Source organism: Macaca thibetana, chromosome 7 (assembly GCF_024542745.1).
Source record: "Macaca thibetana thibetana isolate TM-01 chromosome 7, ASM2454274v1, whole genome shotgun sequence".
Lineage (NCBI taxonomy): Eukaryota > Metazoa > Chordata > Mammalia > Primates > Cercopithecidae > Macaca > Macaca thibetana.
Window position 1 is genome coordinate 66,066,511 of NC_065584.1, and position 17,584 is coordinate 66,084,094.

At 40.4% G+C, this 17,584-nt stretch overlaps 1 protein-coding gene and 1 long non-coding RNA gene across 4 annotated transcripts in view; one reads left to right on the top strand and one right to left on the bottom strand.

Annotated features, from left to right (window-relative positions):
• The window catches only part of LRFN5 (leucine rich repeat and fibronectin type III domain containing 5), a 286,079-nt gene extending 271,621 nt beyond the window's left edge, over positions 1-14,458 (bottom strand). The window contains exons 1-2 of one of the 3 annotated variants that reach the window (XM_050798957.1): positions 12,479-13,998; positions 12,121-12,268 (exon numbers count right to left, since the gene is read on the bottom strand). The gene's annotated coding sequence lies outside the window, so the exon portion shown is untranslated. Of the gene's footprint in view, positions 1-12,120 lie in introns of all 3 variants that reach the window. The other 2 variants (XM_050798956.1, XM_050798964.1) reach the window with 2 other exon arrangements.
• Positions 14,459-16,086: 1,628 nt separating this feature from the next.
• LOC126959623 (uncharacterized) overlaps positions 16,087-17,584 on the top strand; it is a 38,576-nt gene continuing 37,078 nt past the window's right edge. The window contains exon 1 of the long non-coding RNA XR_007727585.1: positions 16,087-16,882. This is a non-coding gene — a long non-coding RNA (uncharacterized LOC126959623). The remainder of the gene's footprint in view (positions 16,883-17,584) is intronic.

The window sequence follows — 17,584 nt, forward strand, 5'->3', positions numbered from 1 at the left end:
GCCGGTGTGGTGGCGGGCGCCTGTAGTCCCAGCTACTCGGGAGGCTGAGGAGGGAGAATGGCGTGAACCCAGCAGGCGGAGCTTGCAGTGAGCAAAGATCGCGCCACTGCACGCCAGGCTGGGCAGACCGAGACTCCATCTCAAAAAAAAAAAAAAAAAAAAAAAAAAAAAAAAAAGGTATACAAAAGCCCCTTCCAAGATACTTTACTTACTTTTTGTGTCTGTAACTTTATATAATTTTTTTCTTTAAAAGATTTCCCAAATTATGTTACTTCAAAACCCTAAACAACCTGAATTGGTCCTGCCTAATTATTAGTACCATACATCATTTGAGACGTTGCTTTTAAAATATCCCAGTTAGTTTAACAATAGTTAGTTACTGTACATCTGTAGGAAAGTTTGCTTTCATTTTAATTATATTTTTTAACACCTTCTGTATCAATCTTTAAGGAAAAGTACTGCCTTGACATTGTTTTATAAGATCCCTTTGGTCCTGTGTCTCGATAGAATAAACTAGAAACAGACTTGAAAGCTGACAATCTACTAAGGCCAAATATTGCAGTCTAACATGTAAAATATAAAGACGTATTTTTTAAAAGAGCCATCATGCTATGCATAAAATTATTTGCAATTATTCTTTATGTACAACTGTAATTTTCTCACTTTCAATATATAATAATAATAATTGCTAGTGCTGTTGGAGCATTCCATTATTTGCCAGTCGATGTGTGAGGTGCTGGGAATACATTATTTCACTGACTCTTCACAACAGCCTTTGCGATGGTCATCAACCTTAGCCCCATTCTACAGGTAAGGAAATTGAGAAATATGCCAAGAAAATCAATGATAATGCACTGTATATAATACACATAGTATATGTAGTGTGTATGTGGATATATATGTACATATATTGCAATATACATATATTGCCATATGCAGCATATGGAACCTGGTTATTTTAGAATTTACTAGTAGAAATTTCAAATAAAAAGCATAACACACATTACCTATCTTACATTAGATTCTAAGATCACAGTAAGAAGGACCAAAAAGAAAACATAAATAAAACATTTTATTTTCAACATAATCCAGGGAGGATTTCAACCCATAATTACAAAAGAGCTTTGAAGAAAATATTTAAGTGAGTATGACATGCATTTTCATGTACCCCTTCACAAATATATCTGTTTTACTAAAAATACAAACACTGAAGTCAAATACACTCATTTTAATTATGTATTTTCTGCAAATGAATAATACTCAGAAAGTTATGAAATTATAGTTGTAATGCCCCATGACCTATGCCCTGCACCATATTATACCTGTAACAGTATGTCAAATTCCTGTAGAGTAATTTGATACATGAATGAGAATATTATTAAATAAAAGAAGATGAATATCAAGGCCCAGGATAAAGTAATTGTGCAATATAGATTTAATTTGCAAAAGAAATGAATAGTAAATATGAATCACCAAAATATAATTAGAAGATACAATGAAATCTTAGAGAAATTACAGAATAGCACACTGAACTAAATCAAGCCCAAATAGCACTTGGAGGAAAAAAGAGTCAAAGTTTCCCTTGGGTTTTAGGTGAATAGCATTACTCCTAGCACAAGAGGACAACCTTTTCAGAGGAGCTTCTCTAATGCAACGATAAGTCAGTAAGTTATGAATTAGGCAAATCAAAATTACTTATCATGTACATGTTAGGAAATATCATAGACAATTTTACCTACTGAGAAATCAGCAAATATTTCCAAAGGTGTAAGAAAAGAATATATTCCGCCTTAAAAATATATGAATGCATGGAATGAGGGGCATCATGCTTAGTTATGGTAGATATTTAACAAATATTTGTTGAAAGCATTTTTAAAAAAGAAAGCCAGGCTTTTCTTCCAGAGAGGTATGGTGTCTGGCTATGTCTCAGTACCTAAGATAGATGTCTCAGTTATCTATTCTGATTACATAATTTTGTGGCTTAAAGTGACAACCATTTTATTTGTTTATGAATTGTGGGTCAGCAATTTGGGCTGGCCTGAGTTGCTTAGTTCTTCTGCTGGTCTCACCTGGCGTCACTCTTGTGACTATAATTATCTGGAGGTTCTAATATGTGTGAATGGTCTCAGGTGGCCTCATCCACATGTCTGGCCATTGGAGCTGCTGTTAGCCAGGTCACTTGTCCTCAGCAGAGGAATCCATGTTTCTTCACATAATGGTAACATTTTTTGAAAAGAACAAGAGTAGAAGCTACATAGTTTCTGGAGGATTAGGCTTGAAAATTATACCATATCACTTCTGCAATCCCTATTGTTGAAAGCAAGTAAAAAGGCCAGTTCAGATTCAAAGAGAAGAGAAACACACATCTATTCTTGATGAGAAGCACTGCAATGAATTTGTGGCCATTTTGAATTCAAGAGGTAACAACATAGCTTACAGATAGGAAAACATCACAGGGCTTACTTTAGAAAAGATTTGTCCTGATAACAGTTATATCTGGAATTAAGCCCAGATTTTGACTGCCTATCATCAAGCCCCTCTGTCACAGAAATAACACCAGTGATTCAAGATGAGAAAATGAGTTTGTCAAGTGACTTCCCTTCTCTCTGCCAAAGGGAAGAGGTAACAAGAGTAACACCTGAAGCACTCATTAAGAGCATCAACAGCAGTCTACACAAATAGTACAGCAAAAGAAGAAGAGGTGAGTGGAAGGCAGAGCATGATAAGACAAATGCCAGGGTGTTAATGATGGACAGAATGATCTGTAAGTTTCACCCCACCATGATATCGCAGTATGTTCTGATTCTTTTGCACTAGGAAACATGTTAACCTGAACATTTATTTATTACTTACAGCATACCAGTCCGTTTAAATGGCTTGCCAGTCCCTCCTGCAGATGGGAACTGAAAATTAAAGACAGCAAATCACCCAAAATCACACAGTCTATTTTATCAAAAAGTTTTAGTATATATTTATATCCCAGACTCAGGATGCAAATACCTTCTCAATATAAACAACTACAGAATCTCCTAGTGGATAAAGTGTTTTTATAAACTACATAAGACATGGCAATTTATAGAGTACCATAAGCACATGAGTAACTAAAAATAGGATATATAATCAGAGGATGCTCATCATCCTTGAAGGAGATTAAAAACACATTTTTTTGTAATAATCAATGGAAAACAGCCATAAGCAGTAGGATAAAAGGGCAATCCCCTAGGTGTAGCCGACAGAGCATCCTCTTTAGAATCAAAAATTTTTGGATTTTAATTCTAGCCCTATCATCTTAGCTGTATAATCATGGGCAAGCAAATTAACCACACTGGGCCTCAATATGTTCCTCTAAAAAACAGAGACAATCATGATAAAGTTGTAGGGTTAGTGCATAGAGTAGAGAAAAGTAAAAATCTACAGTGCTAGGAAAAGACCACCTTCTCAGAATATGATGAAGATGATGCTGATGGTCATGGTCATCTGTTATATATTATCCAAGTTATATTAGCATCTTTCAGTGCTGTCCTCAGCAAGTACATGGAAAGTTCACGTGCTTGTTTCAGAGGATGAAGCCTTAGACTTTTATTTAGCCTTAGGTCCTTATTTTACCAACGTACCTAGCAACCTTATTATTTATGTTCTTAGTAAGTTCCTATCACGAACTTTAAAAGGAAGGCAAGTACATTGAAAACAATTAGCTATACAAGAGCAAAGAAAATCAAAGAAACACTTTACAGTTGAGACAGAAAGAACAAAAGAAGGGGCAAATTTATGAACTGCCTTAAACATGTCTTGGATTGGTCCCCAAGGGTCTTCTGCAATTGCTAACATACATAATGAAGAAGTCATTAAGGAAATAACTATATTTATATGTGGTGTGTTGATCTTGACAACTATTTGAATTCACATCAAATGCAAAATTTTAAAAAATTTTTAAACAGGATGCCTAAAGACAATACCATTCAAGACTATGGATAATGTTGATAACCAAAAGACTCATTTGACCAGGATACTTAGTCAAGTAAGTTTACATGTCATTTTCTTCTGTATTCAAATTATTTTTCCCCTTTTTAGGAATTAGATAACCTCATATAGAGGCTGAAAAACTGCTAGGAGCTTAATAATCAATTTTATTAAACAATGGAGGAGGTAACAAAAATTAATTTAGTAAATAATATAGAGATCAATGGCATCTAGAGGAAAAGGTGTGAGAATGTCATCAAGACTGATTCAGGATTAGGGCTCCTCTCTGAAAGAATATTTGTTTCTCACTCTAGATTGCAACTTTTCTAGAGTGGCATCTATGCCATTTTGGCTTCTGTGACTTAAAGGAGAAATTATTAGCAGAAAATCTAAGTATGCATTAAATGCCAAATAAATATGTGTTAATGGAATTAAAGCATATACTTGAGTCATTCTTGTCTAGAACAGAGAGCTCATGATGCAGCCAGCCAATCACCTTAGAGTAAGGTGAAAATGTACTCTTCTTGTGTTGCTCCATTTCATTGTTGTTCATATTTATTATGAACAATAACATTAAAATATATTAGTGAATTTTCTCTCACTATTTATTGGAAAAGATTTAAGCAACTTGGTTATCATGAGTAAATCAAATGATCTGAATGTTCGAAAAGTGCCAGAACTCATAATAGCAAATACGTTTAATCCAGTGTTCAGATTGACCAGTTGTTGCATCTTGAAGAAGTAAACTTAGTGTGTAATTGGATTGTTTGTAATTCAAGAGATAAATGTTTGAAGGGATGGATACCCCATTCACAATGATGTGCATAGTTCGTATTGCGTGCCTGTATCAAAATATCTCATGTACCCCAGAAATATATACACCTACTATGCACCCACAAAAATGTTTAAAAATGATTTTTAATTTTTTAAAAAAGAGGTATATATGTTAAGAACTCCAATGCCTTGTCCAGGCTCAGCGGGAAAGAAAACATTGATCAAATTGTAACATCTAAAATGAGTGTAGGCTGGAGAGTTACAGCATTTTCTTGCTTTGTCTGCTCCAAAAGCACGCAAGTAATGGCGCTGCTTAACTGGATGGTAGTCTACCCACGTGGGTTGTTGGCATGCTTAAGTGAAAATTTGGATAACAAATGAAGACCTTCCAGAAAATGGTGATGATGAAGACTAATGACAGCTAACATTTATTGACCATTAAAGGCAAAAGGACTTGAAATCATGATATACAGAAAACTGTCCTAAACCAGTTTAGGGCCAAGATGTGTTTAGTCATAAGCACAGCAATTGTGGTTTGGAAATTTCAAGGAACTCAGCGCAAATACTTGAAGTACTACCATTAGGAATTAGACTTGTGTGCCTCTTTCTACCATGTTAAAAATAATTAGAAGCTATAAGATGCCAGAGTTTTGGCTCAAGTTAAAAGAGAAAATTATAATACATCTATATGAAAGTGAAATAATATATTTTAGGTGGAGTGATTTGGGAATTACTAAAGTTACTCAAGCTTAGTCAAGATGACCACTTGGCAGAGATGCTTTAAAAAAAAAATTAAGATTTAATATACATGTCAGGAGAACTTACAAGTTGTCTAATGCCATGTCCATCAGAGATTAAAATGAATAAATTTGAACATCTTTGGGTAAGTCATGCACTCTCCAGTATATTAGAAATACAGTCTATGATTTCTTAAACTCAGCGAGATTCTCTGCTTTACATCTTCTGCCTGGTTCCTGAAGACACTGGACTATATGACCCCTGGTCTGACGAGCTTTTGAAGCCTTACAATTGTCACCTCCTTTATACTTTCCCTCTTCATGCTTACGCTAGCTAATGATGAGATGATCATGGTGATGATGACAATGATAATCACAGTCAGGTGCCTAATGAACTATATCACTGAAACCTCCAGACAGCCTGATTGCATAAGTTATATTATTACCCCTCTTTCTCTGGTGAGGATTATAATGCTCAGAGAAGTTCAAAGACTTGTTCAAGGTTATACAGGACTGTGACCGAGGGAGGCAGAATTCCATAGTTCCTTTTAATTTAACTGCTGCACAATACCAACCTCTACGAAACACAGCCATGATTTCTTAATTTCTTCTCTCTCTCCTACTACAAAGTGTAGAACATCAAAATAGAACTAAAAGTTTCAGCTAATAAATTACTTTAAAGCTTATTCATTTGTTTGTATTTTTCATGTTACTAAGAAAATGAGTTATTGAGGTCAGGTCCCAATGTCCAGTTATACATTGTTTAAGTGTCTGATATTTAAAAAGTCAATACATGGCAAATATCCTAACATAATTCCTAAAAATAACCTTAAACTTTTCATAAAGTTAGACCTAGTTTTATTGAATGTGGGATTCCAAATTAAAATATTTGTGAATATTAATGATCTCGATATCTATCCACATAAAATAAAGCATATTCACTACTCATGTAGCGTTCAATGCTGCCATATAAATTATATGTAGTTTAATGTTGCTGTACAAATGTCTAAACACTTATAAAAACAAGTGTAAATAAACCACTCAAAAACTTGACAAATCTTCACACCATAAAAAAATAATAAAAGGAGAGCTAACCAATAAGAAAAGTACCACATCCTATATTTGCAAAAGAGATAAGAGAAAGTTAGGCTTCATAGCAATGTAGTCAGTATGTCCCCACTAGTAAATCACATTAATACAAATATTCTAGTACTTGGGAGGTAATACCACTAAAATCCATGGAAAACCTACTTGAAGATAGAAAATAAGGAATAAAAACGAACACTGAAATCAAGAAGTAAATTGAAGTTTGTCCTGCAAGGCTCTTTAGCACTTCCTCAAAAGAGCTGAATGTGGTGGAGTGAAAATAGATCAAGATAAACAGCATTGTTTAGGCTTCCATTCCTGATTAAATATACTATTTCTGATTGAGCATCTATTGAATGAATTATTTTTTTGTTGTTTTTTCCTAAGAATTCAGACACTGCTCCCAGAATTTGTTGAAACCTTAATCATTTAATGTATTACTTCTTTTCTAGAGTCTTTTATTATTGTAAAATCTAAAATAGATTCAATTTTCTATCAAAATTCTACAATTGTTTCCCACGAGGATTATGATACCATTTTCAAAATATTTGATTTGGAAGATTTTTTAGAGCAATAAATTATATCCATGCTCCCACACACATACAAAAAAAAAATGCAAGAACAGTGTGAGCTTTTGAGTTCTGAAAGATTTCTTTTGTAAAAAGATATATTTTCTTATTTTAAGTTCTGGGATACATGTGCAGGATGTGCAGGTTTGTTAAATAGGTAAATATGTGCCATGGTTGGAATGCAAATTAGTTCAACCATTGTGGAAGACAGGGTGGTGATTCCTCAAAGACTTAGAACCAGAAATAATATTTGACACAGAAATCCCATTACTGGGTATATGCCCAAAGGAAGACATATTTTCTAAGAAGAACAAACTTGTCAATTGACATTTTCCTGCCAATGTGACCATGTAACTTAAACACTGCCTATGAAAACCAATTTCTGAGAAATATTACAAATGTAGTTTGCAGTTTAAACAATAAATACTTTTCATGTGGTTTACTTGGAATCAGTGAAATGACGGACAGCAGAGTTATGTAAACATGTAATTCCATTGTAATTTTTACCACTTATTAACCAACTTCATAATTAGTATTAAATTATGTCATGTAAAATGTTTATGTAAAATTAAATTATGTTTAGTAAAAATTATTTTGTCAACACAGTATCCTTCACAACAATATGATGAAAAAGCTTAAAAGTAGCATTGGCTATCTTTGAATTAAATTCTTACATTTCTGTCTTCTGTTACATGAAACTGGAATTTTCATAATAACATACAATTTATGTTGGTAGAGCATACTAAAAATGGTTCACCTCTAAGTGGAATAGCTTCAATAATTATGAACATAATACTTCTTAATTTCACTATGCACATACCATGTAATGAACAAATTATACAGCCTTAGGTTCTAAACAGTCCTCAATGATTGAAGGATGCCATGGGAATAAAAATGTGGGCCCTGCAACCAGAATAAGTAGTCTCAGTCCAAGGCTTGTTGAACAAGGCAGAGTATGCACATGTGTATTATTGGAATGATTTAGCAAAATTATCTGCTAGTTATGTATTCTAGGGGCTCACACTCACACCTATAAGGTCCAAATTTCCAGTTTTACTCTTCAATAATACATAAAACATAAAATTCATTATACTATATACAAAACCCTGAAGATAATGCCAATATGTTACATTTTTAAGTAACCAGAAAATAAAAATCACTGAAATAAGCTACTAGGTTAGCCAGTTAAGCCTTTAGGAAGTTTCAAGTAGCTTCCTTTTTCCAGCCTCAAAATTGTCAATAAAACTTATTAGCAATCTTATTTATGATACATTTATTTTAAAATACATAATTTAGTAGATATTATGTAGTAGTGTCATGTAGAGGCAGGAATATTGTTAGATACCTGCAAGCATCTCATCCCAACCATATAACAACACAGCAATACATCAGCAGAAAGCAAGATCTCAATTTCACCAGCAAGAAAACTCAGCAAAACTACTAAGCCAAAAGTGCTTCAAACAGCAACAAGATCAAGATAACTGATTTAAATGGACAAAGGAAATGAGAGCCATTCATGAAAAGATGAAAGGGTGATAAAACATGACATAACATATGAAGATCATTTAAACACCAATGCCATAACCAGATACTGCTTCAACACGCAAAATCCATTTAATGACAGAGGAGACAAAAATAATTGAAGATGGAATAGGGTGGAGGTATTCTCCCACAGGTAACTACAGCTCTTGCTATCCCCTCTTCAGAAAAAGGAAAGAAATCACTTCTGGCTGGTGTCAGTCAGAACTAAACCTTTATGAACTTCTCCCAGAACATCAGCACAGGAATCTCATATTTCAAAAACAAGCTGTGTGTGCTCATACACACATTAGATCTATGAGGGAAGGAGAGAGGTGTGTGAAAGAACAGAAGCCTGGTGTTCAAGGTCATTCTCCTCTTGAAAAGAGAAAGGGAAAAAAATGTCTAAAAGAAATTATCCAAGGTACAGAAATCAAACGACAACTTCTTTTCACCTATCTGCTTATGCTTGTTCTTATAGATATCCTATTGTTCTGTCCCTATTAATAGTGACTAAAAGAGGGCTTACAAAGAAGGAGGCTTTTGGCTGGGAAATGTCCTATCAATACCTGAAGTGTTAATTCATCAATGAGTCAGGCTAGTGAGCCAGGCCAGCTCTATCTAAAGACAATTCTTAGCAAGGACAGTGGACTCAGATTTTCAAAGTAACTTGTACCCTCTCCATTTTTCCAGAAAAGGGAGAAGAAAAAGGTAGCAGAAATCTTTTCCCCCCCTTAGGAACCTCTATGCATGTAACCGTGTGCTAGTAGTTCTATTTAGTTATGACCTTTAACCTAAGTCCAATCCGCACCAATGAGTGACATTTTCAAACATGCATCACACCATCATCTGTTTAGGTTTCTGAGCATTCAGCATCCATTTTAATGCGTTTGCTTTGCCTTCCCTGCGGCTGAAGGTGGAAGAACAAAGCTTAACCTGCAAAAAATCGAATCCTTAGTGGGAAAAGGCCAGAAGAAAGTGAAATAGGTGGGAGGTGGTGAAAACACCTTATTTTCCAAGAACCTATATTCACCAGCCTTTCTTTTTTCTTGGGCACTCTCTAGATAGGTATAACTTACTTGCTAACAAATATTGTAAGTATGATATCAATACTGTTGTAATAGTACTCTGGGGTAATTTGGGAGGACAAAGTGGTGTCCTTGTCAGACGTTTAGAATACACAAATCAGATTTCTAAGATTTTCTGAGTGATAAGAGGATTAGAAGTAAATTCATCAAAAGAGAAAAAGAAAAAAAAAAAGGAAAAGAAAAAAATCATTTTTAAATGTATTCCCAATTATCTGTTATCTTTCATTTATTTCATTATTTAATCCAGGCAATACACTTCCCCTCCGCCCACTGCCCGCCCCCCACCCCCACCCCCGCCCGCCCGGGACCTCAGAGGGGGAAGTTCTGTTAAAGTCGAGGTATCTTCTGTATCTTTCCTTGGTTATCCCTGCAGCTTGAAGTTACAAAGCAAATCTATCTGAAGAGTGGCCCTCATGTCCTCCTCTTTCACGTTTATTGGGTACCAGGTTGGGGAGGAAGGTTAGTTGACTTTACAGAGGTGTTTCAACTAGAAACAATACGGGTATAAATGACATGATCAAACCGAGGAGAGCAAGAAGGGGGGTTAGAAAGAGGAACAAATGGAAATCTAGGAAATACACACTTAGCTTCAGGTTTTAATCCTGATAAATCATGCAGTATTTGAATATCAAGACATTTTTGTAGCCAGCTTTCCTTCCATATTCTTGAATATTCATGGCCGAGGGGAGGGACAGGGAGAGAGAGAGAAAGGTTTTGCAGGCAAAGGCAGGACACCACCGCCCTCCACGCTCCTCTGTGGCTCTGGGCATCTCCCTCCTCTCACATCCAGGCGGCCGCCTCGGCCACGATCCGCTTGCTGTCTGCCAGGGGGTCCGCTGAGCTCTTCCGCCCCGCCCGGAGAAAGTGTCAAAGCCGGCCAGCCAGCTGCAGTGGCAGAGCCCAGCCCCCAAAGCCCGCTGCATACATGGCCTTGTAGCACCACCAGCCTGCGAGGGCTGCAGCAGCAGCCGAGCCCAGACTCGAAGAGGAGTTGGGGACGTCAGTACGCAGGGACAAGCAGAGCAGGTATGGGCCAGCTAGAAGTCTGCAAATGCCATCATATGGATATCTACAGAAACGCAGCGAGTGGAGGAAAATCAGGCAGCGCCCCTACACTTCCTAAGCGGCTTTAGCAAACAGAACCCCCCACCCCCCAGCAGCCCCAGTCACTGCCTCCTGAAGCAGGGAACCCTGAGCTTGGCTGGGCCAAGTCCTCCGCTGAATGTAGCCAGAAAGCAGCTCCCAAAGGCGGGAGACAAACTAACACTCCTTAGCTAAATTATTCAGACCGTCTTCACTATGGAATAAAACATTGATGAGACTACTTTGGAAGTGCTTTATCTTGTTAATTCTAATGTCTTCGAGAAGGGAGTGAAATTTTCCTTTGGGGGCGGGCGCTGAGATAGGATGAAAGGGAATTCAGGGGAAAAAGGCGCCAGGGTAAAGGGCTCTGGAAGTTAACTAAATTTGTTCTGCTTCAGCTGGCCATGGGAATCTCATTTTAACATATCAGACCCAATATGTTAATTAGGCAGTCGCAAATCCAACCTGCTCCTTGTAAATCAAGGCACCAGAAAAAGAAATTCAAAGTATCTATTATACAGAGACAAAAAAAAAAAAAAAAAAAAAAAAAAACCGCGCACAGGAGCCCCTCTCCGTGACGTGACGGAGACAATACAGCTGGAGAGAACGTTGGGTGGTGGCTATCGGTTTAGCCTGGTTCTGCTAGATATAAAAATGACTTCTTTCATGGATTTATTCTGCTACATAAAAGCACGCCCTGGCAGTTAAACACCATATCTCAAGACACACACCCGTGACAATATATTCCCTTTCATGCAAACCAAGTTCCAAGAAAACTCCATTTCAAGTCAAAGTCTCCAGATGCGTAATTTACAACTACTAAAAAGATCTGGCAAGCTCCTCCACAACAAGGAAAGAAAACAACCTGGCACCAGAGGTAGAAAAGGGTAAAAAAGATCTTTGGTTTAAATGATGGGTGGAAACCAAACACCCACTCACACTCCACAATCTGGAGAGGGTTGGGTACCAAATGGTCCGTGGCAACCATAGCCTGAAGGAAACAGAATTTTGATCTCTGGCATCATCAGACAGGTTCCACACGCCTAGCTCTCAAAAAATATCCTCAGGGTGGAGCACATCCATATTCCCAAAGCTTTCACTACTAGATTAAGTGCTCAGGTATAGATGTATATTTCACCTACTAGAAATTGTATTACAAAATCACAGAGCAGGCGCCCTAGGATACTCAATCCTTCCCAATGATTTTCAAAACATTAATAAGTAAAGTAGCCTGCAATGCAGATAAGACACTAGAAACAAGATCTAAAGGAAATTGGGTGAGGCGAGTAATCCTTGGCTTGTTACCTGGTGCCTCTAGGGGAAAAGACGGTCGTAGGAAGACTTTCTGCCTGCAGGTACAATCCCGGCAAGGTGGCTCCAGGTGGCTTTCACAGTCGTACGCGTGTCTCGCTCGTCACTTCGCTGCCCTTTGCCATAGCTCAGCACCCGCATCCTAGGGAGTCGGAAAGGCAGCTCCTGCCACTGCCGCCGCTGCCCGCAGGTCGCGCTGGGTGGGGGATCCGCTGCAATCGCCCCATGAAACCCGCGGCTCCGCGCCCGGGGAGCGGGCAGAGGCAGGGCGGCCGCGCACGCACACACAGACACACGCTCACACTCACACACACTCGCACCCGGGCGCGCGCGCACTTGCACTCACACTTACACACGCACACCCGGCACTGCACGGGGAGGAAGCAGCACGGAGGGAACCGGTCCTTCTCACGATTGGCTTCGAAGCCCACAGGACCGCGGGCAGCAAAGAGAGCGTTCTCGCATAGCCCTTTAATCACGTTTCCTTCAAGTTCTCCTCCAACCCGAATCCACGTAATTCAAGAGCTGGTGACATTTTGGTGGAGAGGAGGGAGCCGAGAAAGGGCTGAGGAAGAGTCGGGGATTTTGTTAAGCAGTTTGATAAGCAATCCTCATTACCTTTTTTTTGTTTTGTTTTGTTTTGTATAGCAAACCAGTTCGAAGAGCTGAACTTTTGGCTTCAAATGCTGTGGACCAAAACGTAAATATCCTTCTGGCCAAGAGAAGAAGGTGTAGATACACGGAAACAAGAGGGCTGCAAGACCCTCTATTGACCTTGTGATGTACCTGGAAGCAGGTCAATACTGGCGCTTTCCAAGCTTCTGGATAAAGCGATCCACACACCTGGGTCCACAGCCCAGCAGCCGCTCCAAATCCAGCCAGGAAAATGGGTCTGGGCGTCCTCAGAGCTCTGCAAGAACCCGGGCACGAAGGGGCATCGCCGACTTAACACATTTGCTTCTGGGCAGTTGGATAAAAGACAGTCAAATGCATCAGATAGGCGCGCGCGTACACACACGCGCGCACACACACACGCAGCTAGCTGGAAAGCGGCTTACAAAACACTAGAGACATGCCAAGATGACTTGAAAAGGTAGCCAACATCCAGGATCTTTCCGGAAAACAGAAGGGCCAGCAGGGAGGTTATCAAAGTCTTCTCAAGTCTTTCATTTCTTCCTCTCTCCTGTGAGTGTGTGTGTATGTGTGTGTCTCCAGAAGGTTTCGTTGGTCTGCCCCACCCCCGTCCAGTTGCGCTTTTTTTCCTGATATAACCGACGGTGCAAAATGAATTATATGGGTGGGCTGTGCTCACAGCCCAGAGCTCCCCAAAGTCAAGAATCCTAAGGGAGCACCCAGCTGCTAAACAATTCACATTCTCAAGGGAAGAATGAAAAACACGCGCAAACACGCGCACACACATACATAGTCCTCCGTTCGGGCAGCTCTGCACACGCTCACCGCCTCCCTGCGCGCCGCTGCACACAGCGCCCCGCCCGCTGGCCACCGCGCTGGGGCGAGTCCGCAGTTCAGGCGCGAGGCAAGCAGCCGAGGTCCGGGGCTGCGGCCGCGGCCGGGGCGGACCCGGGAGCCAGGCTTCCCAAGGCTGTGCGTGTCGGCAACGGCGGCCTCCTGGCCGCGTGGAACTGAGCCCCGCGCTGCAGCATGGAGGCGGCGGCGGCGGCGGCGGGCGCGCGGCCGTGAGCTCGGCCCGCGCCGCAGTGACGGGAGCGGCCGTGTCGGCCAGACCCCGAGAGTCCGTGAGACCCCGGCCGGGGCCGGTCAGCTGCTCTCAGCCCTCGGGCCTCCCAGCCAGACTAGTTCTGAACCGATTTATCTGGGGGGTGCGGAGAGGGCGGGCGAAGCGCCGGGAAATCCCCAGGCTGAGGAGGCGCGGGGGCGTTGCAGGAAGGGGGAAGGGAAAAGGCAGAAAACCTGGAGGATGAAAGCGAACTTCCAGGGGCGTCCCCAGCCTCCTGCAAAAGGGCAATTTGCTGATCGCCCACTTCCTCTCGGTTGTGGGATAGAGAGAATCATCACTGAGTCAAGCTTCGGCTGCTTAGGGAGGTGGGAAAAGGCATTAGTTATAATAACCCGCCGGAAATTTTGAGAAGGAGAGCTACTGACTTGGGGGTTTCAGTCATCTGAGGCTGGCTTCCGCTGTCCCCTTAGTTGTGGGTGGTGATTTGCTTACTAATCAGATGGGAGCGGATTCTGTAAAGAACATTTATATTTGGGAATCAGCTCAGCATCAGACATTATGAATACTGCAGTTTGTCACATTTTAGTATGTCAAGGGCAGAAAGGGAGCCCAACAATCTTCATAATCCAGACCTGGCCTGTAAGGTCACCGGTACAGAAGCAGGGTCTAAAGCAGAAAAGAGGTGCGACTGGAAAGGAGGTTAGACAGGGCCCTGCGGGAATGGATCTGCCCGGAGCCCTCGCCTGGTTTTGCTTTAGACTCCGACAAGACTCCCAGTGCTTCTCTCCCCGACCCTATATCCCCACTCCGCCCAGCCTGAAAAAGCCAGTAAGCAAAGTTAACTCTTTCTTCTAAAGAACCCTAAGTGAAATCTTGCTCTTCCTTTCTGCTAAAATCCTGAAACCCTTTCGCTTCTCATTGTGGGTTCACCAGCACGTGGTCTTCGGACACTGCGCGCACCTTCGCGCTCAGCTCTGATCCTAGCTAGCCCAGACACCAGTCTGTACCCCCAAAGGCAATGGAAGAGTAGAAAGTTGCAAAAAGGAAGCTGGCTAACAAGGGTTTCTTCTGCCCTATTTGGCAAAGGCCCATGCCGGTGGCCTCCATGGATAGGGAGCTCTTTCGTTTTGTTCCAAAAAGCTTTGCCAGGCTTTACCATTGCCCTGGAAGTGCACAGGCGCGCGTATACTCGAGCACAACCTTGGGCTCACCCCAAAGGCGCACAGCTGCACCCACGGGTAAGAAAGACCCACACAGCTATCTCTGTAGGGGAAGAACCCGAGGAGTGAAGTGCTTTAGGTGGAAACTGCTCACATCTCCTTTCTTTCCTCTGCTCCCCTTCTCTGCCCCTGGTACTCCCGATCCAATCCTGGGCTTAGGAATCCACTCAAGCCACGTCTGGCTGCTTTGCTTTCCAGAGTAGTGCAGCTCCGGGACTGCACTTCTAGCCCTGCAGCCTCCCTCCAGGACTGCGAGCGGCGCCAGATCCGGGACTTCGGGGTCTCCGCGGGAGCTTAGGAGGCTCAGGATTTGAATTGGAGAGCTGGAGAGCCAAATTCCCAGCCGCCGGGGGACTGCGCAGTAAGACCACAGAAATAAACCAAAGGGACACCGCGGACAGATGTACCAGAGGACACCACTGAAGTCCAGGAGAATCTTCACCAAAGCCATCAGCGTTTTCCTTGTAGCTTTCTGTCCCTCGAAGTGGAAAATTGAGGTTTCTGAGAAGTCCACGGAGAGAACCTGCAGCAAACTGAAGCCACAGACTCCGGAGGCACAGGGAGAAATAATGCTTCCATCCTCCTTTCACTTTAAACTTGATCACTTCTGGGACTTCACTGGAGGGCGGTGGAGTTGCACCAGCCTGGAGTACAGGCAGATCCCAGTGAGCACTTCCAAGTACTTTAGGACGTGGGGGTGACTCCGTTTTCTTCAGGATTGTCCCACTTGCCATCCTTTCCAGCCGAGCTGATAGGAACCAATGAAAGTCTAGGCGATAAGGATTTTCCGTTACCTCAGGGATCAAAGTGTAAAGTGTTGAATGAGAAACCCAAAGACCTTGCATCGCTGGGCTGAATAACTTTCTGTTTTCTTTTTTATGTTGTCCAGACTGAGGTAGGGAGGGGACACACTAAGCTAGCTGTAAGAAGTCAAGGGTTGGGAGGAAACAAAGTTCAAATACTATACTGGAATTTTGTGTGTGTGTTCTCGTTTTAGAAACTGTGTGTGGGGGGGTGGGGGTCAGCTTGAGAAAGATGAAATCGACGTTTCCTTAATGCTGGGAGTAATAATGCTTAACTTTTCATTGTTCTTTCAAGCCCTACCAGGCCCAGGAAAACAGCTTCTTTCTGTTTCCTGTAGCCTTCCTGTGTATCATGCATTATATTTGAAAGTGCCTTTCTCTACTTTCCTCATTTTATCTCAAAAATCTCTGCTACAACCAGATAACTTTCACTCTCCCGGTTCAGCATTTGCTCTTTTCCCTCCTACATAAGCTGATCAGAATTTGCAAAGAGAGGGGAAGAGGAAAGCTTCTATTTTGTTTCATGATTGTTGCTAGAAAACGGCAAGACCTCGGGAGAGACACCAGGATATTCTTTCCCAATGGAGGTCAGAGCTAGCAAAGTTTTTTTTGTTTTGTTTTGTTTTTTCTTTAAATTTTATTCCCCAGCAGGTCAAAAACTAGGATGTTTGCAAAAAGAATTTCTAATTTGCTCATAAAACTATTGTTATTAGCCACTCTGAGGTTGGCATAATTTTAAAAGTTCAAACAAGTTCCTTGTAGAATAGGGTTCCTTTAAACATTGACATTTAAAGAGAAGTAATTTTTTTCATAAATAATTTAGATTTAACTCGTTACCTCTATAGAATATCTGCCTTACTTTGTTAATGTGTCCCCTGATTTACTCCATATGTCAAATCACTTTTAAGATAATGTCGATTTTCTTGTTTTCCCAGGTCATTTTTCTGAGGGCCAATGGTGATAAGTGTTGGTCTGCCTATTTTCCTGGAATAATCCACGATTTGGGGAAAGAAAGAGTATTTTGCTAATTTCAGGTAATTAATGGAGATGTGAATGTTTTTCAGTTAAAGTGATGAATAGCAAAAGATAACATGAGTTTCTCTTTATATTGTTATTTAATATTTGAGTTTCTCTTTAAAGTAATAAAAAAGTTATGATCTAATTTTTTTAATGGCATTAATTAGTTTGCATGAATTATGAATTTTATTTACATGGATTAAAGCATGTGCTAAGTTATCACTTTAATTCATTAATTTGTTTTATATATAACTGAAGAAGCTTATTGTAAATTGGAAATACCTTAACTTCAAATTTCCTGGGTGAGAAATCACTACTGAGTTACAAGCCTTTGATTATTTTTACTAATATAATGTAATATAATATAATAAGTTATCTGACAGTTCAAAACTGGAAGTTGGTATGAAGAAACAAGGAAATACAAGTTTCTGAAATGAAGGGATATCATTAAAAACAAATCCGAGTTAAACAGAATAAACGAAATCCAAACATTGAAGTTTTTTATAAATCTACCTAGTTTTGAAATATAAAAAGAAGTGTGCTTATATTAGGAGCATATTTCCAATGTTGCAACTGACCTTGAAGTCCTAGAATACAGTGTATTTTAGCAACTAGATCTCACCAAAAATATATTTCAGCTGACTTCAAAACAAAGTTGAAGACCCCAGCATATTTCTAGCATACATAGGTAAACAGATTTCTCATTGGAACAAAAAGAA